Raw genomic sequence first — 25,346 nt, forward strand, 5'->3', positions numbered from 1 at the left:
AAATCAAGACTATTGATCAACCACATCCCTTGGTCACAAAACAATGTGAAACCATCACACCTAAACATCACCATGCACTTTGTACTATATCCTCGAGGGTTTAGTCATCATGCAAAAAAATTTGTTCCCTTGGTTACCTTACGAATACAAAACCAAGTCCTGGTGCCAAGACTTTAGCCCCATTTCATTTCCATAGAAAAAAAATGGAGCATCTTTTTTTTCCTCTGGGGTGAATCCTTTGGGCTTACATGTCTTGGTGTAACTACTTCTCAACCAATAACAAAATAGTTACATTGTGTATCATTGCCATTTTGCATGACATCATATCATGGTGCCTCATTAACCCAAAAATAAAACATGCAACCTCTTTAGAAATGCCAGAGTGCTTGACCATTCAGGGTCTAGGGTGATTTTCCCTATGGATTCCACCAGGCTTCCACTGTGCAATTCCATTTGGTTTACATTCTCCACTTCTTCCACTTATGCTTTCTAGCTCATGCATAATCTCCCTAGCGTTTTCAACCTATGGACTCATGGGAACTTCTAGGGTCATTGTTATGGAATTATGTGTTTGTCATCCTGTTTTCCACCTTTACAAGGATTCCACATGCCACTGAATAAGTGTTGCAACATGTTATTCATTTTCAACCCACTTTACCACCCTAAAATTCCAAATCGGCATGCCAAATATCAAACCCTCATTGATCACATCATCATGATATCGTGTTTGCAAATCATCTATTTTTTCCACTGATAATGCAATGTGCTTATTTTTTTGGTGGTGTTTGTTAGGTTCCTTTATAGGATTGCTTGATTATATTTGATCATTATTATTTTTGGGATGTTGGAAATAATATTTCCCCTTGCAAATTATTTCCAAAGAAACACCAAGCACTAAGAGTTAGGGAGATTTTTGCATATAAATGTTTGGATCAGACTACATGTATTTTCATTGGAAAGATCTCAGAAGCATATTTCCAACAGTATATTATTCACTCAAATCCAATTCCCGAATCAAAAGAAAGAGCAAGTTGAAGGCCTCACAGAAAGCACATAAGAAAGCATAAATGAGAAATAATTTATTTTGAAGTATTAAAATAAATTCAAAAATAAATGAATAATCAAAACTTTAAAAATAGATGAAAAATTCACTTATTCCAAAGTGCAAAAGTCAAAGCAATGAAAGCCCCCAACTCATGCATTAATTCCCCATTAGCATAGGGATATGCGCATATTATAAATAGATGGTTATGAATAGGTTTCGGACCGACATTTAACCAAAGGGGGGGTCCAAAATGTGGTTTTCACTTTTACCATCGTTTAAAGTTGTCACCCTCACCTAATTTTGGACCCCCTCCCCCTAAACCGCTTACTCCCTACTGTTATAGACATTTTTGTGCCTCGCATCATGGAGCATGAAATGTCAATAATCACAGGGATCCTCAGTCCCTAAACATGTTGTTCTTACCCCTAAAAGAACAAGGTCATCAAACAACAGCACTTCCAATCAGTTCTCTACCTGAAAACACTTCAAAACATGCTTATTTTGGATCATGTCAGCTGCTCCACTGAGCATCTGCGCTGGAATGCAACTGCTCCTCCTTGTACCTGCGCTGGTAGTCAAATCTAATGAAGGCTACCTGCACTGGGCGAGATTGGCCAAGTGGCACAGTCATTCTGCAAGGTGTCAACTGCCCAGGAAGCTTCCAAACTGACACTTGGTTCATGAGATTCGCCCTGTGATGAGTAAGAGGAACTTGATCACCATGTGTAAGCAAGGATCTCCAAGTGGACTCAAGAACTGAAGATTAACTGAAGAGGGAGAGGACACAAGGCAGCTTCATGTCAGTCTCAAGCTGACTCATCCTCTCTTCTTCTCTCCTATATATAGAGCTCTTCTATGAGGTCTAAGGAGGCTGGAATTTTGTGTAAAGCAAGGAGGTGCTGTTGGTTTACAGTTAGAGCTATTGGGTGATTGTTTTACTAGAGGTGAAGAGGAGAGTTCTTGCTGCTGGGGAGGTGCTGCTGGATTGGAGCCATCATTGGTTGTAACCTTCTCAGAACCCTGTTACTTCTATCAATAAAGTTTTGCATGTTCTCCTATATACTTGTATTGCATTGATGTATTGTATTTACATGTATATTTGATTCATCCTAATCCATGCTTCAGTTATGAGTACATGTATCTTGTAGTTTTCTCTCTTGTTTGTGCAGGATCTGTGTGTAGCTGGACCGGCAAAGAGAGCAAGGAGCTGGGAACAAGAGACAAAGAGAGAGGATAAGGATCGACTAAGCGAAAGACACCAGGTTGGTTAATCTTTCTTCATTCTCTCTGTACTTTCATAAAGGAAATCATCAAAACTTTACTTTCAGTTGTTGCTAAAGACTGTCACCTTTAGAGTAGGGATAGGGTCATCCGCATCGGATACTTTTCCCCACAACAAACTGGCGACTCCGCTGGGGAGCCTAGTATCTTGTTGGTGTTTGTAGTATTTTGCTATTCGTTTCTTGAAGAAAAGAGTACCAAATCGAAAAGCTTTTGACTATATCAAAAGCGAAGTAGAGGGTCTGCTACTCTTGCTCATTTACTGAGCAAATTCAAGATTTGGAGAGCTTATCTACAAAAGACTCTTTACTCTTTGTGATAGATCTTCATCCTCTTGATCATCCCTTAGCCTGTACTTGACCTATAGCTTTTTATTTCAGCAAAAACAGTGCATTTTTGAGCTTTTTATGACCCGGAAAACTTTGTAGACGTAACTCTCGTGTCCCAGAGCAGGCTGTCCACAGGCAGTCTGCATTACAGCACAGGTACTCCCTTCGGGAACTGCGCTGAGAGTCAAACTGACAGACCAGAGCCTGCGCTGGTCCAGTTAGCCATTGTCTTGCTCAGTTTTCCCATTGTGTCTGAGCCCTGTTTTCACTGATTTTTTGCTGATTGCTTGCTGGTCATTGTACTTGCTGTAAACCACTTCTCCTTGACATTATTCCGCCTCAGTTGTGTGATGAAACTGTGAATGTTCTTTCAGTATTTCTTGCTTCAGTTACAGTTTCCCATTGTGAAAAGCGAACCAGTATAGCTTTGGCCTCTTAGATCCTGAACTGTAAAAGTGTCTTTATGATCTTAAGAGCTAGTTTTATTACTGTTCATGGCTGTTTGAGTTTGTTTGCTTTTCATTTCATGGTTTGAATCTATACATTTCCTGTGTTTTAAACAAGTCTATCATAAGGTGTCTTTTTGATTGTGGACAAGCTTGTTTATTTCTACTTGAAATTAGATTCAAAATTATACAACAGTTTCCTTTCTGTCTAGCATCAACATTAAGGATAACGAAAAGAAATACATGCATTGTGCATTTTGCATTTGACTGTATGCTTGACGATTTAGGAAGATGTGCATTTTAGTGTGTGTTCTTTGATCTGTGGAAAAAGTTGTGTCTTTCTTTTCCCTCAAGTAGATTAAGGTTTTCAAAGTTGAAAGATTGAAAAGATTTGCTTCTCATTCTTAGATTGCATATAGGAAGTTGTATATATACATCTCGTGGCGAACCTGAAAGGCAAACTGTTAAGAAAGATCAACATTAAAATAAACTCAATTTACATAACAACGCTTTGGAATTTAACGCAAACATCTAGAGGTCTAGGTAGAGACGTGTTCCGGCGTCGTTAAACATAGTGACTGTCGATCTCTACGAAGGTGGGTGATTCCTCCTGAGAGTCGGTGGCACTAATACGGACTTGAGCTCCCGCGTACCGTCGCGTATATTGGGAGACCCCTATAGGCTTTTATCCTTTATCCTTAGGAAGCCGTGTCGACCGCCCTACTGATCGCGATGCAGTGAACACAGCATTCACGAAGATCGACCACCCGTACCGTAAAACGTATTCTGTGGTTTCGCGAAAGGTTTGGCACACCCTCTGCCTAGATCTCCAGAGCAGTTTCTTTTGGCCTTTTTCAAACTCTATAACTGAAAAAGTCCAACCGAGCATTTGTCACTTCGGGCTCGTTAATACATCGAAGGCGACTAGAGTCATCTTTAGCTTTTTCTCGACTCTTAAAACATGAAAAAGCAAGTTTGTGTCTAAAAGCGTCGTTAATAAAATTTATTTTAAGCGGAACATAATCACCTATTATTCCCACGTTGATCTTTCAGTTGAAAAGTATGGAGCCCACCAACCAAGGAAGTAACCTTGGCGGAAGTCCAAATCCCTTCTCCTCTTGGGGAGATGTTGGTGCGCCTCATATGGCTACATTGTCACTTCCAGGATTGACAATCGGCCTCCCTGTATGGCTCTTTTCAACTAATGTAGTCCAGATCGCCACTAATCCTGAGCAGTCGAATCAACAGTCAGAACAATCTAGAACTACCCACCAGCCTTCCACTTCTTATGATACTTCCTCTGATCCTTCATCTTCCCAAGGTAGAACTGGCAAAAGTCAGCCTCCCAAGGAGAAGAAGGAAAAGAAGAAGAGAGAAAAGAAGCAGAAGGAGCCTCTGGCGAAGGCGACTGGGGGCAAGCAGAAGAAAGCTGACAAAAACCCACACACTGCACCGACCGGGCCTAAATCGCCATGTGTCATTTGCAAAGGGATCCACTTCCATCGTGATTGTCCTTGTATTCCCCGGATACTAAGGGACTGGTCCCCAAGGTTGCACAATCCGGTAGCATCAACCTCTGGTTGTCATGTTGATTGCAATCCGTCGACTAATGAGAGTGAAGGACGAAGAAGGGGACCAAGATCACCCTGTCTATTGTGTGAAGGCAATCATGCCATCCACAAATGTCCATTCTTAGATGAGGCAAAGAGAGTTTTGGAAGATCGTCCGGTATCACCGTTACGACTTCCTCCTGGATACCAAAAACTCGTGCCTAATCCCTCGATAGTTGAAAATCCAGCTGGCCCGCTCAAGTGGTCAGCTGAAGTGTCGGTCATTGAGAATGAACCTACTGAATCCAGACCAGACGAAAGTCTAAAGGTCGAAACGGCAGTTGACCCGGTTCTTCCTTCAGAGGTTCTATCGTCCAATGACTCCGTCATTGAAGACCCGTCTTCAAATGACACCGTCGCCGAAGAGTCGTCTTCATGCGACACCCTCACTGAAGAGAATAAGGATGACACCATCCAGGTTCTTTTCATCAGCACCGACTCCGATGAGCGTCAGGGCAATGCGCCCATTCCTTTATCGCAGGAAGGAACATCATCAGAGTCATATCCGGCCGTATATTCGGTCCCACCACCAAGCAACCTGGTTGTATCCTTTGATTGGAATCAACTAGGCAGACCCCGGTTACCAGCCAGTGTACCATTCAGAATCATTGTCCAGATCTATAGAATGATCATGGCTGGTACTATCATTGATGAAGGGGCGTCTGTGAGTATCCTTTCCTCTGTTGCTTGGAAAGCACTGGGTTCCCCAGCGCTTTTACCTGAGTTGAGAAATCTCTCAGGTTTTGATAAAGGAACCAGTCGACCATTAGGGATCCTCCCCAATGTACCTGTTACATTGAAAGGGAAGACCGTCGAGATGAACGTGATGGTCGTCCAAGGACCTTTGGATTATAACCTACTCCTTGGGCGGGACTATATTTATTGCATGGGAGCGATAGTCTCCTCACTCTTTAGAGTAATGTGTTTTCCACACGAAGGAAGGGTGGTCAAGCTCGTAGACCAACTTTCGTTTCCGGGATCTCGCATCGCAAATAGTCAAATACCATTCCTAAATGGTCTGTTCACTCAAGATTCGCCTCCACCCCCAGTCCTTCTTCCCGATGAGTGCGAGTGATTCGGAAAGAAAGACTGGAACCCAGGGGGCATGCACCCTGGTCTGCTTCGGGCAGAAGAAACCCCGGGTATAAGGAAGAATTTTCGCAGAAGAATATGACTAGTCCGTACCCCGTCCGTGGAAGGAAGTGGGGTTGTTCTGGAATAGTGTTCTTTTGTTAAAGTTATGTGTTTGGCAAAAGAGTCATTCACCTTTGTCTAAAAAAGTGGGCGATGCCCAAGTAGGAATTCCCTTATCGCGACGAATAGTAACCATCTTTGAATTCAAGCCTCGCCCATTAAAACATATGTTTTGAAGGATAAGCAGGGGCAGCCTACAAAGTAGGGGACTATATTGTTGTGACAGAGGGTAACCATCTTTGGACAACCCAATGATAGACACCGCCAAAGAAAGAGATTGATTTGTGGCAGCAAATCGAACCGTCTTTGGAATAATAAGAAAGAGGCAAGCCTCCCTCAATAATACCAATGTTTTATCTTTGAGTAGTGTTCTTCCATTGTCACAAATAGCTGTTTGTTAAAAGTGGGCCGACGGGAAGCCTGAGTACTGCGTAAGACCCCTTAGAATAACGAGAAGACAAGTATCGTTAACATTAGATTGGCAAGATGACAAGTAACTGTGAACACCCAAAGAAAAGCAGAGGTAGGGGAGAGGAGGGGCAGCCTCGAAATTCTATCCTATACCTGGGGGCATGCAAACCTTCTGGAGTGCAAGCTAGGGGCGGTTATTTATCTGGTTTTAAGATTAGCTGTTTCCAAACTTGCATGAAAGAAGCCTGTGGGGCAAAAGTAAAATTTGCCAAAAGTGAGCATAGCTGTGGTAAGGCATAAGCTCTATAAAAATTGGTCCTTACGGGAGGCGTTCTTTTTATGACTGGTATATCGAGCAGTTTTAGCATATAGTTCATGCTCGTTAAAAAATAAACGCAAATTCGAGCAGTTTTATGACTGAATTTATGCTCGTTAAAAAATAGAAAAGTGTGAGCAAAAGTTTCCCCCAGAGTTCAAGCTCATGAAAAAATGAACCGGTAAATAACCTTTTGAGATCGTAAATTCATTAGCCATAAGAACCTTGATCGTGTTTTCATCCATCACCTCCACTGTTCATTTGGCCGATCATTCACTTCCATTTGTGTGTTTACCTCTTTTTGAGAAACAGCTGCGAAGAGTGATTTCACCTAGCCATCCTTGTGACACTGCCGTGATTGGAAAATTCCAATTTGTACCTGGAATCAATTGCTATCCCTGTTTATCACTCGTTCCTCAAAAGACGAGTCTTCTTTCAGCTCTTTTCACTGACTCGTAAAATATGAAAAGTTTGCCGAGTTTTGGCCTTCCAGCTCGTTAAATGACCGGAACGCTATCCCTCCTCTAAATTTTAATCTTTTTGGACCTGAGGGATTATTGCACAAAATGATCGAGCGCTTGTCTTGTTCGGCTCGTTAAAAGTACCGAACAGCCATCCCTTCTGTATTGTTTTATACTTTTTCGGACTTAAGGGATTTGCTGACGAAAAAGGAATTATGGAGTTGACTTTCCGTACCTTTTCAGACTCTCTAAAAATGAAAAGGACCGAGTTTTCTTTGTCGTTAGACTCGTTAAAATGATTAAATAGCGACAAACTTGTCTTTAGACGAGAACGAGTTTCCCTATCGCTAGGCTCGTTAAATCATAGCGATGGGCTTGCCCGAAGGGCAGGTTATAGAACAAGCATATGTTATCCTCCTCAAGCTTGACAAAAATAAAGAGGTACTGGTCAGAAATGACTGGGGAAAAATTGGGAGAACATCAAAGTTTAATGGTAGCAAGTCACTCTTGAACATGACACTTTTCCTCCGTACCACATCGGGTTGGGTTGTTTCATTCACCGGTCTCATCACCATGGTCCTCGCCAAACCATCCACATTTGGGGTAATGCTACCGATCCATCGCATCAGTGTTGTTATATGTTCAAGAGGGGTCATTCTGAAAGTGTCAACCGTGTCCCATCCACTGCCATACATTATCCTTCATCCATTCATGATCGCCACCCTGAATCATATGTCACAGTTTGTTTTCACCTCCACTAAAGTCATTAGCTCCGTTCCGTGTCATTGCTGTGGGATTCATTAAGGCCCTCCTTTGACGGATCGCTTCTTGTCGACTTCAGCTCATTATCCAAGAAGTTGATCTAGGAACACCCCCATCAGTACTTTGAAGCTTGCATGCCTCAATGGCAAGTTTCTCACTTCCGGCGACAGGTATACATCAATGACCTTCGACCAGAAGATTTTGCGTGGCGTTCGACGCCAAGTCCTTTATTCACGCCACGTGAATTGTACTGCAGTACCTTGAGGGTCATCGTCATTATTGGTGATTCCTCTCGCGCTTGTTAACGGTTTTCATTATTGACCGGTAATCAAGCGATGTCTTTCCATGTTCGACTTCAGCGCAATTCTCACATGGATCGACTTGTACTTAGAGTGAAGATCGAACGAGTTTGAAGACCCCGGATCTAGTTTCATCCATCCGGGCTGCGATATATATTCAGGAAATATAAAAGCATTTGTCATGTACATCATTGCAACAGATGATCATCCTATTCAAAGGATGATAATTTCAGCAGAAAATTATCAGTCTACCTTCAGACGATCGTCTGTCATATGTACCAAAATGTATTTATAAAAGCTGAGCATGGGAATGCCCGCCTCAGCTAGATCATGAAAATAGAATGAAAAATAATGTATTGTATTGTATTGTATTACAGGGCGCCTCCTCAGCACTGGAATGAACTTTGGACCCTCTAGATAAAGCATTTCACCCGATAAACGGCCTCATACTTTAGGGGGCAACTGTTATAGACATTTTTGTGCCTCGCATCATGGAGCATGAAATGTCAATAATCACAGGGATCCTCAGTCCCTAAACATGTTGTTCTTACCCCTAAAAGAACAAGGTCATCAAACAACAGCACTTCCAATCAGTTCTCTACCTGAAAACACTTCAAAACAGGCTTATTTTGGATCATGTCAGCTGCTCCACTGAGCATCTGCGCTGGAATGCAACTGCTCCTCCTTGTACCTGCGCTGGAAGTCAAATCTAATGAAGGCTACCTGCGCTGGGCGAGATTGGCCAAGTGGCACAGTCATTCTGCAAGGTGTCAACTGCCCAGGAAGCTTCCAAACTGACACTTGGTTCATGAGATTCGCCCTGTGATGAGTAAGAGGAACTTGATCACCATGTGTAAGCAAGGATCTCCAAGTGGACTCAAGAACTGAAGATTAACTGAAGAGGGAGAGGACACAAGGCAGCTTCATGTCAGTCTCAAGCTGACTCATCCTCTCTTCTTCTCTCCTATATATAGAGCTCTTCTATGAGGTCTAAGGAGGCTGGAATTTTGTGTAAAGCAAGGAGGTGCTGTTGGTTTACAGTTAGAGCTATTGGGTGATTGTTTTACTAGAGGTGAAGAGGAGAGTTCTTGCTGCTGGGGAGGTGCTGCTGGATTGGAGCCATCATTGGTTGTAACCTTCTCAGAACCCTGTTACTTCTATCAATAAAGTTTTGCATGTTCTCCTATATACTTGTATTGCATTGATGTATTGTATTTACATGTATATTTGATTCATCCTAATCCATGCTTCAGTTATGAGTACATGTATCTTGTAGTTTGCTCTCTTGTTTGTGCAGGATCTGTGTGTAGCTGGACCGGCAAAGAGAGCAAGGAGCTGGGAACAAGAGACAAAGAGAGAGGATAAGGATCGACTAAGCGAAAGACACCAGGTTGGTTAATCTTTCTTCATTCTCTCTGTACTTTCATAAAGGAAATCATCAAAACTTTACTTTCAGTTGTTGCTAAAGACTGTCACCTTTAGAGTAGGGATAGGGTCATCCGCATCGGATACTTTTCCCCACAACACCTACCCCCTCAAAAATCCATTAACTGTTTTGGTTTGAATTCTATAAATATGGCCGGAATGGATTTCATGAGTTTATGAAACAAATACCGTGTGGATGCAAGGCTAAGTAAATGCCATGTGGATGGCAAGGCTAAGTAAATTCTATATGGATGGGAGGCTAACTTAAAGAAATCATGCGAGACCAGGGATGGAAGGTTACTAAGTGGGTAAAATGGAAGGTTACTAAGTGGGTTTACAGGCAAAGGAGTTAAACAATTTTACACGCACAAGGAGTAAAATAATTTTACAACTACAAGAAAAAGAAATTCATGGGTGCATGAAAATAAATTCATGAGATACAATAAGAGGGAAATTTTGCAATCATATGTTCATGAAAGTAATGCGTGAGAAAAATAAGGAGCTTCATATAAACTAGTTTTACACTTAAGAGAACAAGTAAAAATTAGTTTTTACAGAGAAGCAAGATATTTTTGTTTTTACAGGAATAAAAGTAAAAAAAAATGTTTAACCAGCCATCGATTTACAAAAAACAACACATGGTTTTGGAAATTCATCCAAAGATTTACAGGAGTAATAGGAAATTTACAGGGGATGCTAAAAGGAGAAACAAGACATGGTATTCGAAAACAACCATGGATATTTGAAAGTATATGGATTAGAAAACATGATGGATTTATAATTCATTCTAATAAATACTTTCAATTATGAATTTCATTTAAATATATAGAAATAATAATTTAAATATATTATTTAAATCCAAATATTTTGTGACAAAACAAAGTATTTAAAAGATGATGGATAAGGCAATGCACATAACAGCAAGATAAACAGGTACAATAGTGTATATCCAACACAACATTTCATAACAGAATGTAGTAGAAAGAGGGACAACAGTTCATATCTAGCACAACATAGGGACAACACAAACATCTACCAGAAAGACAAACAACATTGCTCATTCAAAGGCCTAGTCACCACTAGAATGCCCATAAACAACAGATTTCTAGCAGATTTCTTGAGAAGTAGCCACACTCAGCAACAATTCACTTTAAAGGTTGAACATATAGATTTCCTATTACTTAATTGTAATTTGGTAGATATTGTTTGTAATAATTTTTATTCAAATCTTTCCAAAGATTATTAGAGAATATTTTGTAAATCAATTCCTTTGTTGGGATTTGATATTAGTTTAGAAGAAGATATTAGGATATTTTGTAAATTAATCTATAAATATTTCATTGTTTGAAGTATTAAGGGTTGATTTTTGTATGTAATTTCCTTCTGCATATTGTAATTTTCAAAGTAATAGAGCATCAATAATACAAGGACCTTTTAGAGGATTCTTGTGGTGTACTAAATGGTGATGTGTCTCTTCTGTCTATTTGTTTAAACATTGTTTTTCCTTTCTCTGTTATTTCCGACTAATCAACAAAAACTGTGATAAATAGGATTTGTTACTTAGAGCACCCTATTTTCGATATTGATAATTTTAATGTTTTCCAACTGAAGTCAGATCAAGGAATTCTTAATTTCTCCTTGGTTTCCACTTAAACTTACACTTCTTCTATTCCACAATTTATTTAATTTCTAAAAAGATCCAAATAGTGCAACCTAGATTGCCCTATGAGAACTCCTGTAAAAATTGATACAAAATCCAGTTTAATTTATAGACTCCATAGCCCAATGGAATTCTAACACTCAAATCAACCAAACCTTTCAAACAAAAAAAACAAGTAAAATCATAACTAGCCTAAAACTTACACTAAAACAAAGCTAAATTAAACAAAGTGATCCCTCTCTGAAGCTGGCAAGGCTAGATCCCAGCTTCCAAAGTGGTTTTGATGTTGTCCAACCTGTTGACTCCCTCAACCTTAAAAATACAAAATGAAAACATAGTGGCGACCATACTGGGGACCTTTGAAAATTTTAGGTTCCTAAGAAAATCATATCATGTTCCAGATCTAATTACTGATGGTGGACAGTGATCAAACACAAGAAGGTTGTGCCATTCACCTAGTGGCTCCATGTTTCAAGAACCCGAAGCTCAAAGTTTGCATGGTGAATCCCTTATCAAAGAATCTAGAATTGTAAATCACTTATGATGACTCCATTACATTGTGGATTGTTTTCAAAATGAGTTTAAGAATACAGCACAGGTATGCTCCTATGGACAGATCAAGAATTCCAAGCTTTCCAAATCCCATGCCCAACAGTGATTGGTTAATTTATCTTCCATTGTTTAAAGATAAAAAAGGAGATGATGTTGATGTACATTTATTGAGGTTTCATATGCACATCCGTAAGATTAAAATCAAATTTCATGAAGATTGTCTTTTGAACAATTTTATGTCAACTTCGGAGGAAAAGGCTAGATCTTGGTATGAAAATTTTCCTGCTGCTAGTATATGTTTGTTAAAGCATTTTCATGCTATTTTTTTTGAGAAATATAGAGAGGGTTATCGATATTTGTTGCTGATTCAAAAATTTTGTGATCATTTTGAAATTTTTATTCAATATGTGGAAGATTACCATGATCATGATTGGTTCACAAATAATGAAATACTAGAGGCTTTAGAGGGAAATCATTTTCAACATTATGAACAAAACGTAGAAGTCTTGCTTGAATTTTCTTCCCCTCAGGAAGAAACAGAGGATGTGTGTTGTCTATTTTTTCATGAAGATTCCCCATAGGAAATAATTCTTGCAACACCACAACAAAATGATCAACCAGAGGTAAAAGAAGAAATTCAGTAGCCTGAACCCGATCAAGAAGAGGACAATAGTGAAAATCAGTAGGATATTTCAGATACCATGGATGAACACATTAACACTGTGGTTGTCTCAATTGCAAAAGATCAAATATCAAATTAAAGAAAAAATTCCTTATACTAATAAGCAAGTAAATATAATTGAGCAAATTGTTGAACATTTATTTGTTGATTTACAATAGTCTTGTGATCGGAAAGAAGAACCAACAGAGCTTAATACTCTTGATCCACAAGAACATTTTCAACAAATAGTGTTTTCTTCAGTAATTAAAGACCAATCATATTTGCATGATCAAGATCTTGACTCCAATTATCTTTAATGTTATATCTTGTCTCAAGTTATAGCACTTGAAGAAGATAATAAACATTCTCAATCATTAGTTTCTTCCTTGGATGCTAATGAAGAAAGGAAATGTAGTGATGCAAGTCATATTCCTTCACTTGAAATTAATGAGCATTTGCAACTACCTTGTAAGCTTTTGTTGACCAAGCGAATGATAAGGATTTTCCTATTGCATATGATATTGCTGTCATATTGGAGGAGATTCAAGAGCATTCAGGACACTTGACTACAGTGGATAATAACAAGGAAAAATAGTTTTCTCCCATTCTATTTGAAGAGAATAAGTTTCAACACATAAGCAAAAAAACAGTTTGGAATGAGGTTTGTTTTCCTATTTTAAATCATCTTGAAGATCTTACATGAATGAATTCACTTCTTGTGGATGTTACTTCCAGGAAGGTCTTTCTAATCTATGCAAAGCCTTAAAGAAATCCATTGAAATGAATCTTTCATTGAGTCCTGAGAAAATGTGAATCTTTTATGAATGCAAGGACTACCCTTGGCCATTCCATATCCAAGGAAGGGATATAGGTTGACCCAAACAAAATTTCCATCATTAAAAGGGTCCCTATCCCTAAAAAACAAAGAGATGTCTGGAGCTTCCTTGGATTAGTTGGGTATTATAGAAGGTAAATTGGCTTCACCTTTATTTGGACTACTAGATAAAGATTCAGACTTTTGTTGGAAAAACATCTATCAAGAAGCCTTTGAAGTGTTAAAAGAAAAGTTGACCACTGCACCCATCCTTAGAGGTCCGAACTAGGCATTACCTTTCCATAAACACACGGATGCATCAGATAAAGTTGTAGGGGCTACCTTACAATAAGTGGAAGAAAAATTCCTTATTCTATCTATTTCAACAACAAGAACCTTTCTAAATCTCAGTTAAATTATACAGTGACTCAAAAGGAACTCTTGGCTGTGATATATTCTTTGAAAAAAATTAGGCATTACATCACTAGTTATCAAACTTTTGTTCACACTTGTCATGCAACCATAAGTATCTAGTGAATAAACCTGATGTCAATGCTAGGATAATTAGATGGTTTTTGTTTTTGTAGCAATTTGATTTGACTATTATTGACAAACCAGGAAAAGAGAATGTGGTTGTAGATTTCTTGTCAAGACTAACCTTGTCTGTAGGAAAGAAAGAAATGATAGATGATCAACTCCCATATGAACACCTCCTTTCCATCTCGGTGTTGTCACCTTGGTTTGTTGATATATCCAACTACTTGGTTGCTAGGAGTTTCCCTTCTAATCTATCCTTCAAGGAGAAAATCAAGATTGTTAGGAAAGGTGCCCCATTCACTTAGATTGGGAGAAATATTTTCAAGTTGGAGCCAGAGCAGATCTTGAGGAGATGTGTGAGGGAAGAGTGGGTCTTTGACATCCTCTCAGCATGTCGTGATGGACCTTTTGGATTCCATTTTGTTGTTAAGAGAACAACCTTAAACTTTCTACAAGTATGTTACTAATGGCCCACTCTACATCAAGATGAAAGAAGGTACACCACTAGGTGTGATCACTGCCAAAGGATGGATAAGCCCACACCTAAGGATGAAATTCCCTTACAACCTCAAGTGACTCTAGAGCCATTTGAGAAATGGGGCATGGACTTGATTAGGCCCATTGATACATCATTAGGACAGAAGAAGTATATCACTATGTGCATTGTTTACTTGGCTAAATTGGCTAAAACATAGGAAGTTAAGGCAACAACTGAGCAGAAGGTGGTTCATTTTCTCAGTGAGAACATCTTCTACAAGTTTGGATTTCCAAGAGATTTGGTCACTAATTAAGGAACACAATTCACAAAAAATATGATCGAAGGTCTCATGAAGTAATACCACATAAAGCACAGGACATCCATTTCCTATCACCCTTAGGAAAATGCGCAAGTGGAGGTCACAAAAAACTCATTGGAGAAAATTATGACCAAGGTTTTTAGTAGTAGCAGAAAGGATTGGGCAGACGAAATTGTAGAAGCGACTTGGGCCTACAACACCACTTGAAAGGCCACCAGTAGATTTACTCCATTTGAACTAGTCCATGGGAAGAAGAACCTGTTGTCCATTGAGTTTGAGTACAATACCTTAAGGATGGTAGCTCGGTTAGACTTGGAACTAAGTGTATCAAAACAAAATAGGTTGCTCCAACTTAATGGTTTATATGAATTCAGGCCATAATCTCTCCTGCACACTGAGGTATCCAGCTAAACTAAGAGATTTGGCATGAAAAACACATTAGGGAGGGAAATTTTCAAGAAGGTGATTGGACCCTACTGTATGATTCCAAATTCAAGGATTTCAAGGGAAAATTGATGAAAATATGGTTGGGTCCTTATCTAGTGGAAATATGTTATGAGAATGGGTTTGTCCAAATCAAAACAATTCACAAGGAAGGAATTCCCTTGCTTATTAATGGTTACAGGTTGAAGTTGTATAAAAGACCTTTGTCTAAATAAGAGTTTATTATCTCAATTAGCAAGGAGCTGAATCAGATTGGGAGGCTCACAACCCTCAGGTCACCAAGATTTTAAAAAGGAGAAAAAAAAAAGGCCTAGATGAAAACCTCCATGAGGCATCTAAGGCCAACTCTTGGGTTGAAAACCTCTATGAGGCAACTCAAGAGCAAAGAAAAAAACTATAAAATAAAAAGATCCTCGGGTGAAAACCTCCTTTGAGGCACCTAGGGTAGGCATGCGGGTTGAAAACATCTCAAGAGGCAGTCTACATGTCTCAAAAACAAAAAACAACAAGAAAAAAGAGAAAAATAAAATAAGACACAAGGATGAGTCCTTACATCAAATTTGCTATCATTTCTTTTGGGAGGACTCCATACAGTCAAAGGGACAATAGTTATAGAACATAGTACATCAAACATTTCTCCATTTTTCCTAGTCATCCATTGCATTTTCATCCTCTTCATCCACCTCCCTACCTCTCTCCATCATCTAGCCAACAATTTAACCATGTTTAGCCTCGTTTCTGAAATTCTACAAGACTATCCTAACTACTACAAGATTGTCCTAGATTGCTGTAGGAGCAACGTTAAATGCTACAGGAAGGATATCCACTTGGGAAAAAGGGGAAAAAAGGTCATCTTTTCCTTGGGAAATGTTGGGAGAGATCCACTAAAATTCCTTCATCACTCATCCACCCCTTTCAACAAAAATCATCCTCAAAATTCCACTTCTACCCTACATAAAAAACATAGAAAATTAACTTTATCTTCACCTTTTTCACCACCCTATGATGATTCTAATCATTTCCCTATACCCACTAGCATTTTTCCTAATCCCTGAATGCAATATGAGTTCTTGAGGGGGAACTAAGTGACTACTGTAGGAAGGAGATCATCCCTGTAGCAGATTGCACAGTTCCAACAAGATCTTGAACCAATTTTTTTTTTTTACAACTCCAGAGTAGAAGATCCATCCACCATGAGGCATCATGAGGCCATTTCTGAAGCTTATAAAGGTCACACCATCCCTGAAGAGAATATATAAGGTCATCTATCCACTCCAACAACAACAGATCAAACACTGAAAGGAGGCCTGGATGGAAGAAAGATTTCATTAATCGACTACAACATCGTTTTGTGAAGACTTGTGCATAAGTAAACAAGGAAATTTAGCACCTCTAGGGGTTATTTAATCAATCATCATCTCAGCAATACGATGCATGCATATCCAACACTTTGACATCACAGGTAAGCTCAGGTATGACACCCCTCAACTAAGATTCAATGTTTTCCTTTATCCTCTTATTTTTTCTTCAATTTGACTATACAATTTCTTTAGAACAGGAACAAAACCTTCAGAAGTTTCTTCAGGCACAGGGGAGGAAGGTGTACAAGTCACTTCTCCCAATTGTAATTGAAAACCCATTGCAATTGAGGAGCTTCCAATTAGAGATTCAAGCTCCTTTTATTTTTCAAACAACCTTGGATTTGTAGAGCTTTGATTTGTCTCACACTCCAAATCAATTATTTCTTCATTTCCTCTCTCCAAACCCTTTTTGTGAGATGTGGAGTTTCAATCTCCATCCTTTCTTGTGCTCCTGTCATACCACCATTTGCCAATTTTTCCACATCTGGTCGAGATTCATGTATATAGGGAGTATATGGATTCTCCACTCTTCTTTTAGAAATGACGGTGAGGATCATAAGAACATTTATCACCCTGTTGAAACTTCCTACCTTCAAGAATCTTCTCCACTTCTTCCATGGCATGTTTATTGTTCACAATGAAATGCCCAACATATTTTGGCAATTTGAACAAATGCCCCTTCTTTGCTAGTAAAAAGTGAATCTAATCAACATTTAAACTCTATCTAATGAATTCTAAAGAAAATAATCTCTTAGGTACAAACATAGGAAGTCTATAAGGGCCAACATCTACTCCATGTAGTCTGATTTCAGTGTAATCTTCAAATTGGAACCAATCACCCGCTTTGATATCTTTACTAAGGTGTAAAAGAGATTGGTATTTTGGAAAAATACAAGGTGGAGAAGAAATATTTATGAAGGAATAGGAAACTACCATAAAAGAAGTAGTGAAATATGCAAATCCCTCATAATTGGAATTGTTGGGAATCATGATTGTCGTTAGACCAAAACCTGCAAGTGTTAGTCAATGATCGCATCACTAGAGATAAGGATCCATGAGAGGCAGTTAGTCCATGTCACGAAACATACAGGGAGCATTGTTTTATCCAATGTCCAACAATCTCCCCCCTAATTCGAGTCGAGTGTGTATTGAACTCGTGACCTACACTCTGATTTCAATTGTTGAAAACTTGACTAAACTGAGAGGGGGGTGAATCAGTTTAGTATATACATGGACATTAAATTTCTTTTCATTAATATCATTAATTGATACATAACATGAGAAACTTAATAAATAATAACCAACATATGAATATGTGATCAATAAGTAATAAGAAAACCAAACCAGATACATGAACACATAATAACAACACACATTGACACTAGATATATGTGAAAACCCATAAAGGGATAAAACCACGATTTTTATTATTGTTGTTATGCAAAGGCAAGCTCCTGCTCCTTATCACATCTGATTTTTTGTAGGCCCCAACCTATAGGAGGCTGATACCTTCATTTTCTACAAGCTATAACATGCAAGGAAGCTCCAACTCCCATATGTTTTCTGTAGGCTACAACCCACATGAGGCTCCTACCTCAACCAGCTCCACCTGCATTTTTGCATTCTTCCCTTCAACTCTGCTTCACATCAACTTCATAAGTGTCGAGTAACTAATGCATAATAGTTCAATCAGCTTCCCCACATTCATCCATTCTCTAACATCACTTATGCCTTCCAAAATCACATATTTTATAGAGATAGTTTTTTAGTTGTTTGTATTTCACATAGGAATATGAAGTGAATAGGTTTGACTCTTTGCCTTCCACTAATTTGTTTCCAAACTCTTCATATATTGAATATTAGAACAAAAAATAAATAATTCATCCAATATTTATTTCAGCCACATGTAATCATTAAATGAATCAACCTAATGCCAACATCAAATACCAATCTCTTTCTCATTAATGCTTCACATTAATATTTGTCTTTGCCTTGGAGTCTTGCCTTTTCATCACAACAATTAAGTTTAACTAACAATTTTACAACACAAATTATTCATTAAACAATCCATGCAACATCATCCAAGAATCAAGCCATCACCATGCCATCAAGGTATTTGTTGCTCCCTTGTCCCTTGTTATGATGCTCCTTTGCTTGTTGTTCATGTTCTGCTCCTTTGCTTGTTGTTCCTGTTCTACTCCTTTTCTTGTTGTTCATGTGCTCCTCCTTTGCCTACTTCTCCTTTGCCATCAATGAAAATATTGCCAAAAATCTCCCCCTTTGGCATTGATGGCAACTCATTCATCCTCCTCCTTTTGTCTTGAAATATATTTCTCCTTGCTGGCCATAACCTCTGCATGTTTCTCATTGCTGCCCATAACCTCTGCTTACCTCCCCCTTTCACAACAATGACAAGGGGGTTGCTTATGAAACTTCCTGGTTTTCTTTAGTGTTAGCACAACCTACATAATTAACATGTTAAAGAGATTGATTTGGATTTCCTTTCACATTGATGTTGTCATCTCTCAAATCAAACTTATTTTGTTTCTTATTTGGTTTTGAATTGCTATAAAAATTGCGAGCTCCAAATCTCCAATCAAGGTCATGCATATTTACACAACCATTCAAGTGCAGATGGGTGAGATGTGGGCACCATGCCAAAATATATTCAATAACTCGATGGAAGTGCATGAAATAATTGTAGTAGCCAAGCAATCATCATTAAGTAAGCTGTAGAAAGAGGCATCAAGTGAGTGATACTATGGACAACCAATATTTTCTTGAGATAGAACACCACATCCTTTCATCTCTTCAGGAAGCTCTAATTTCAAGTTTATTCATATGGGCACATATTCCTAAGTTAAGTGAGAAAATCCCAATAGGGTAAAATGAGGCTCTCTCCAGGTGATCACATCCATCTAGATGGACTTTCTGCAGTCTTGGACATGATAGTTGAAGACTAGTCAGTCCAAGGCAACCAGTAAGAGAGAGAGTGTGCAGTGATATGCTATTTAAATTCACATTTGTGAGGCTCTCATAAGCCAAACTCTACTACTTCTGGAGAACCGATTTCTCAGGTGTCGTTGATTTCATAGCAACTTGATTAATAATTGGACAACTTGTGACATTTGTAGATACCAGAGCTAGACTAGATGACTTCAATACAACAGTCTTGCAGCAATTGATAAGACTTATGTGTTGAAGTCTTGGAAGGTCCATCTTGATAGAAGTTAGCACCCATCGCAAACCAAGTTGAAGTGCCTCAAGAGAAACACACTCAGATAAAGAAGGCATCGATGTTTCATTTATTCCCTCACCATTATGGAACCTTATATCACTGTTGCACAAAATATTGTCACCATGACATTCTGCAATCGGTGTGAGTCTATCACCACTCATACTTTCCTCCTTTGCAAGTCTTAAACCTTAGATCTTCATGTGAAGCCTCGAAAAATAAGAGAAAGCCCTTAAAAGTCTCTAAAACTCTGGTTCCGCACTTTCTCTTAGCATTACCTGCGGTCTCGCACCTACTGGTCATGTCCCTTGCGTACCTGACCGCTCTGTCTTTGTGTAATGGGTGTGGACCCCTGTAAAAGTCAAAAAGGCGCAAGTGCATTCTTAAAAACTCACTTTGAGTCATTTCTGGAAGCTTCTAGAAGGAATCTTGAGGTGGAAAGTTCGCTCCTTTAAGATTCGTGCATCCCATACCTTAAGGAGCTAATCCCTTGATGTCAGGAGCTTATCCCTTTGAAGGAGGACTCTATCCCTTCATAGGTGGACCTGTAACCTCCTTCCTTTGCACTATAAAATGAAGCATTGGGTTGGTTATTGAAGAGGTTGAAAGCTGAATATTTTTGAGGTGCAATGTTGTTGGAATTTAGTCTTCCTAATTGAGCTTGAAAGGAGAGATTACATACCTTTTTTGATCTCATTGGGAAGAGTGTGAGGCTTTTCAAAGTAGAGGAGATTCCTGTTTGGACCCTGGGAGGAGCTTGTACAACATCAAGGCACCAAAGGTTGTAAAGTTCTTCTATTTTCAAAGTTAATACAATCAAGTTTATTTTTCTCAATAAGCTATGTTTTATGGTTTATTTCATGGATTCCTTGATCACCATGATGAATATGATTTATTATATTGGCTATGCAGGTGTTATTTGATGTGTGCTTGTTTGTGATTACAGGTTCTCAAAAGGAAACTCTTTCGGATGGTCGAAGCGTGGCTGCCAAAAACTAGCATTGAACTTAAGGTAGGGTCTAAAACACCTCTTAGTTTTTATTAATGAATCGAAATATATTTAGATAAAGGTAGATTTGTTTGTCGTATTTGTTTCTAGATATCTTTTGATACTAGGGAGATCAGTCTTGTCCACAAGAACGATTTATCCGGCCAACAAATTGGCGACCCCACTGGAGAGTTGAATTTGGTTTTTTGCTTTTCCTTTTTCTTTGACTTGAGAAAAGTTTTCTTGTTTCTGGTTTTTGCTTGATGTGTGTGGGATTGGGTAGTTTTTAGGATCTGGAGTATTTTTTGGTTTTTCCGAAACTTTGAAGAGGACTGCATTTTCTCTTTACAAAACAGTGCGAACATCCCCGCACTATTCCTTTGGTGCACAGAGCGGTACCACATTTGGTTCTATTGGAAACCTGCGGACCCTATCAAAATTTTTGAGAAACCTAAAATGTTTTCGTCCAGTTAGGTTTAGGTTTTATTTACGGCTTTTAGTCTACCCAGATTTGTATTTTTCTGTCAAAAAGCCTTGTTTATGAGTTTCTTTTAGCAAATACTTCATCTCATTAATCTCCATTAAGTTAATTGGGTGTTTTGAGTCTCTTTTTTGAGAAATTCTTAATTTGATTTCCTTTGGTCATTACTTGCAGGTTTGTATCAGTCTTTTCAAAATTTTTCATCTTTTGCTTTTGTTTATGAGGGTTAATCGTCTTTGAGTGTTTTTATTTTTTGATCTTTGGAACTCTCACCCAATTTTCTTGACTTGCACTTGATTGGTTCTTAGATTACATTATAATCCTCTTGTGTTTGAGAATTCTCTTGCATAGATCACATTTGCATAATTAGAATTCTCATTTTCAGAATATGAATGAAAAATGTGCATATATTACATTTGCATACTTTTCAAGTGAATTGTGCATAGATTACAATTGCATAGTTTACATTCTAAAAAATCAATTGTAGATTTAGATCAGTTTTCTTTGATTTGAATTTACATATTTTTATTCTTGTTTTTAACACACAAAAAAAAAACTGTTTTGGAATTGATTTGCATTAATTTTTCTTGATGAAATTAGTGCATTAGAGAATTTGTTATATTTTCTCTTAGTGATAAATTTTTTGCATTGTTGGAAGTGAATGGAAACTCTCTCCTTACTATAGTTAGGATTCATCGAATTGAAAAGATTACATTATCATATTCAATTGCATTCAGTTTTGGGTCAGGTCATAACACCATTGGTTTCATATCCATTTACCCTTTTGAGTAATAACAACCTAAATAACACAGCGCTTAATTAAAATTCATCTAGTAATTTTTACATTTTTAGGGCTCTTTCCAGCAATCTAGCTTAGGCTTGTGCCTTGGAATACGTTTTAGTTAACTCTCCAAGACAGTAAAACAAACAAGTAATCGATCTTGCGGTAGGAAAAATTCCAATTGTTGCATGTATGCTTTGGGAAGCCCCTCCTAAAGGAGTGAATCACGATATCATATCTGAACCAGTGAGGTAATCAATCCTTCCTCATTGGGAACGATAGCATATATACACGTATTAAAAATGGTAAACCTCGGATTGACCATTCTCGAGGAGCCTGGGGTCACTTGTTGGTAAACCTTGGATTATGTCGAGGAGCCTGGGGTCACTTGTTGGTAATCTTAGTGGCCATAATCTATAAGATTCTTTCCTAAGGTGACGATGGAGGGAAGATCCCACTATACTTGGAGTAGACGTCGACTAGACTCACTTGGACTCTCTGGGGGGTTCTCCTCACTCGAGATGGTTTTGTGAAGAAACTTGTGCCAGTCTGTTTCATTAAGAAGGTTGTCGGGGTAATTGTTCCAACTGCCCTTTCTATATTAAATTTCTACTAAGTTGGATTTCATCACCAACTAGTGTTTTTAGTATGGGAAGTTACTGTTTGTGTGTGGTTTGACTCGTAGATTTGATAGCGCGTGTTAATTTGTTTGTTTTTACTTTTAGAGACCATAGGTGTGAATTGTGAATTTTAAATGTTAGGTGTGAATTGTGAATTGTTAATTTTACTTTAAAATTGTTAATAACATTCATTGAAGTTGAATATAATGGCAACTGTTCTGGAATTTACCAACCAAGGAACCCCTCTTAATGAGAATCCTAGTACTTTTCCTTGCTTTGGAAATGTTTATCCTCCTTATATGGCTACTTTGTCATTACCTGGATTTACAATAGGTTTACCGATATGGTTATTTTCAACTTCATTGGCCCCAAATACTCCAATTGTTCCACCTCAACTGAATGCTTCACCTCAACAGAGTTCACCATCTCAACATCACCAACCTTCTGTTGACCCTTTACCTTCTTCGCCTAATATTTCTTCCTCCATTTCTTCCTCTTCACTTGGTAAAAGCCTTGACGCTAGTAACCAGGTGGCTAAGAAGAAGAAGCAAGGGAAGAAGAAGAAGCAAGATAAGAAAGAAGTCAACCAACCAACCATGGCTGTAAGTGTTAGTTGTGTTGAGGAAACCTCCAGCATGCATCGTAAACCTAAATACCCTTGCAGGCTTTGTAAGGGTGACCACTTCCTTATCAATTGTCCTGGTATTCCAAAGGTCTCGGAAGTATGGTCAGAAAAATCTCATCAACTTTCCATTGATCCATCAACCAGTGATAGTCAGGTTCCTGGGAAAAAGGGTAAAGCTAGGTTTCCTTGTAAGTTATGCAAAGGGAGTCATCAAACTCACATTTTCCCTCACATGGATAAAGCCTTTAAATTGTTGGAAAACCTTACTGTTCCATAGCAAGAATTTCCAACTGGTTACCGTAAACTTTCTCCCAACCTGCCGTCAACTGACGGAGTGATTGATCTAATTTCAAGTACAGTCGATCCCACTCTTCCATTGGAGAGTGAAACTCATATCACTCAGGTTGATGATCCATTAGTTGATCAAGTGGTCGATTCAATTTCACATTCGGTCGATCCCACTCTCCCTTTAAAGACTGAACTTCATACCATTCATGTTCTTCTTGTTACATCAAATTCTTCTATGTCGGGGGGCATTTCACCTGTTTCTACAGAACCCCCTCCAAGTACTGAGGTCTTTTCCTTTGATTGGAATAGATAATAGAACCTCGTCTTCCTTACTCCATCCCTTTCCAAATCATTGTCAAGGCTGGTGGTAGGGACATACACCACACACAGGTAGATGAAGGTGCTTCTGTTAGTATTTTATCCTCAACTACTTGGAAAGCTTTGGGTTCCCCTCAGCTTGTGCTTATTACGTAGAATCTGAAAGCTTTTAACAAGACAATTAGTGAACCTTTAGGGATCCTTCCTAAGTTTGCTATTACCTAGGAAAGTAAAACTGTCTGTATTGATCTTATGGTAGTTTGAGGTCCCTTGGATTTCAATTTACTCCTTGGGCGAGACTATGTTTATGCAATGAAATCTGTCGTATCGACACTCTTTCACGTGATGTCTTTCCCTCACTATGGAAATATTGTGACTGTAGACCAGCTTTCATTCCCTAGTCTTGTTTCAACTACCAATAATTTGACACCCCTAAATGTTCGTGATTCTAAAGTGATATCTACCCCACCGTGGCTTAATTATGTGGCAACTGGTCCCATGTTCTCAGTTACCAATGTAAGTGAGTCTCTCACTGTTTGCTCATCTTCCTTTGATTTAGATCCGGTAATTGACATGGAAAACTCTATGGGATTACTTGAAAGCAATGTTCTTATCCCTTTTGAGTCCATTGACATGTGTTCCTTCCAGAGAACTATTCTTCCTTCTGATGAAGACCTCTTGGAAGCCATGATCAAGGTGTGTCCATTGACATGTCTTTCTTCCAGTTGGAAGCCATAATCAGTTGGCAAGGATAGTTTTTTCTTGTATCAACCTCGTTAAAAAATGAAATAGGCTATCACGAGGATAGTTTGTTCCTGTCTCAACCTCATTAAAAAATGAAACTAGGAGTCATGAGAATAGTTCCTTGTCTTGTGTCAAGCTCGTTAAAAAATGAAACAAGGAGTCTACGAGGATAGTTTGTTCCTGTATCAACCTCATTAAAAAATGAAACAAGGAGTCATGAGCATAATTCCTGGTCTTGTGTCAAGCTCGTTAAAAAATGAAACAAAGAGTCAGCGAGGATAGTTTCTTCCTATATCAACCTCGTTAAAAAATGAAACTGGAAGTCTGGAGCATAGTTCCTGGTCTTGTGTCAAGCTCGTTAAAAAATGAAACAAGGAGTCTGCGAGGATATTTTTTTCCCGTCTCAACCTCGTTAAAAAAATGAAACAAGGGTTTTGAGCATAGTTCCTTGTCTCGTGTCAAGCTTGTTAAAAAAAATGAAACAAGGGTTTTGAGGATAGTTATTTTCCTGTGTCAAACCTCATTAAAAAAATGAAACTACTCCCTCGAGTCTTTCCAAGATTTCGAAAGTGAACCTTCATTCCATCCACCTGGTTGAATGAAATGAAGCTTGGGGGGCATGTACCTTGTTTTGTGTCATTATGCTGGGGGCATGCGAACTTATAACAAGCATAGTTTTTTGTTTCAAGCTTGCGTAAACATGAAACCGAATCCAAGCAGAGTTCTCTATGGTTCAAGCTTGTGTAAAAATGAACCTATACCTGATTTACATCTCGTGATTTCCATTTTTATCCACTAAATTTTTCTAGATGAGCCTTGGTTGTTTTCATTCCATTGTTACCATTTCTTTGGCTGATCATA

The sequence above is a fragment of the Pinus tabuliformis genome, chromosome X, assembly GCF_031772625.1.
Source record: "Pinus tabuliformis cultivar Carrire ecotype Pingquan chromosome X, CPIR1, whole genome shotgun sequence".
Classification (NCBI taxonomy): Eukaryota; Viridiplantae; Streptophyta; class Pinopsida; order Pinales; family Pinaceae; genus Pinus; species Pinus tabuliformis.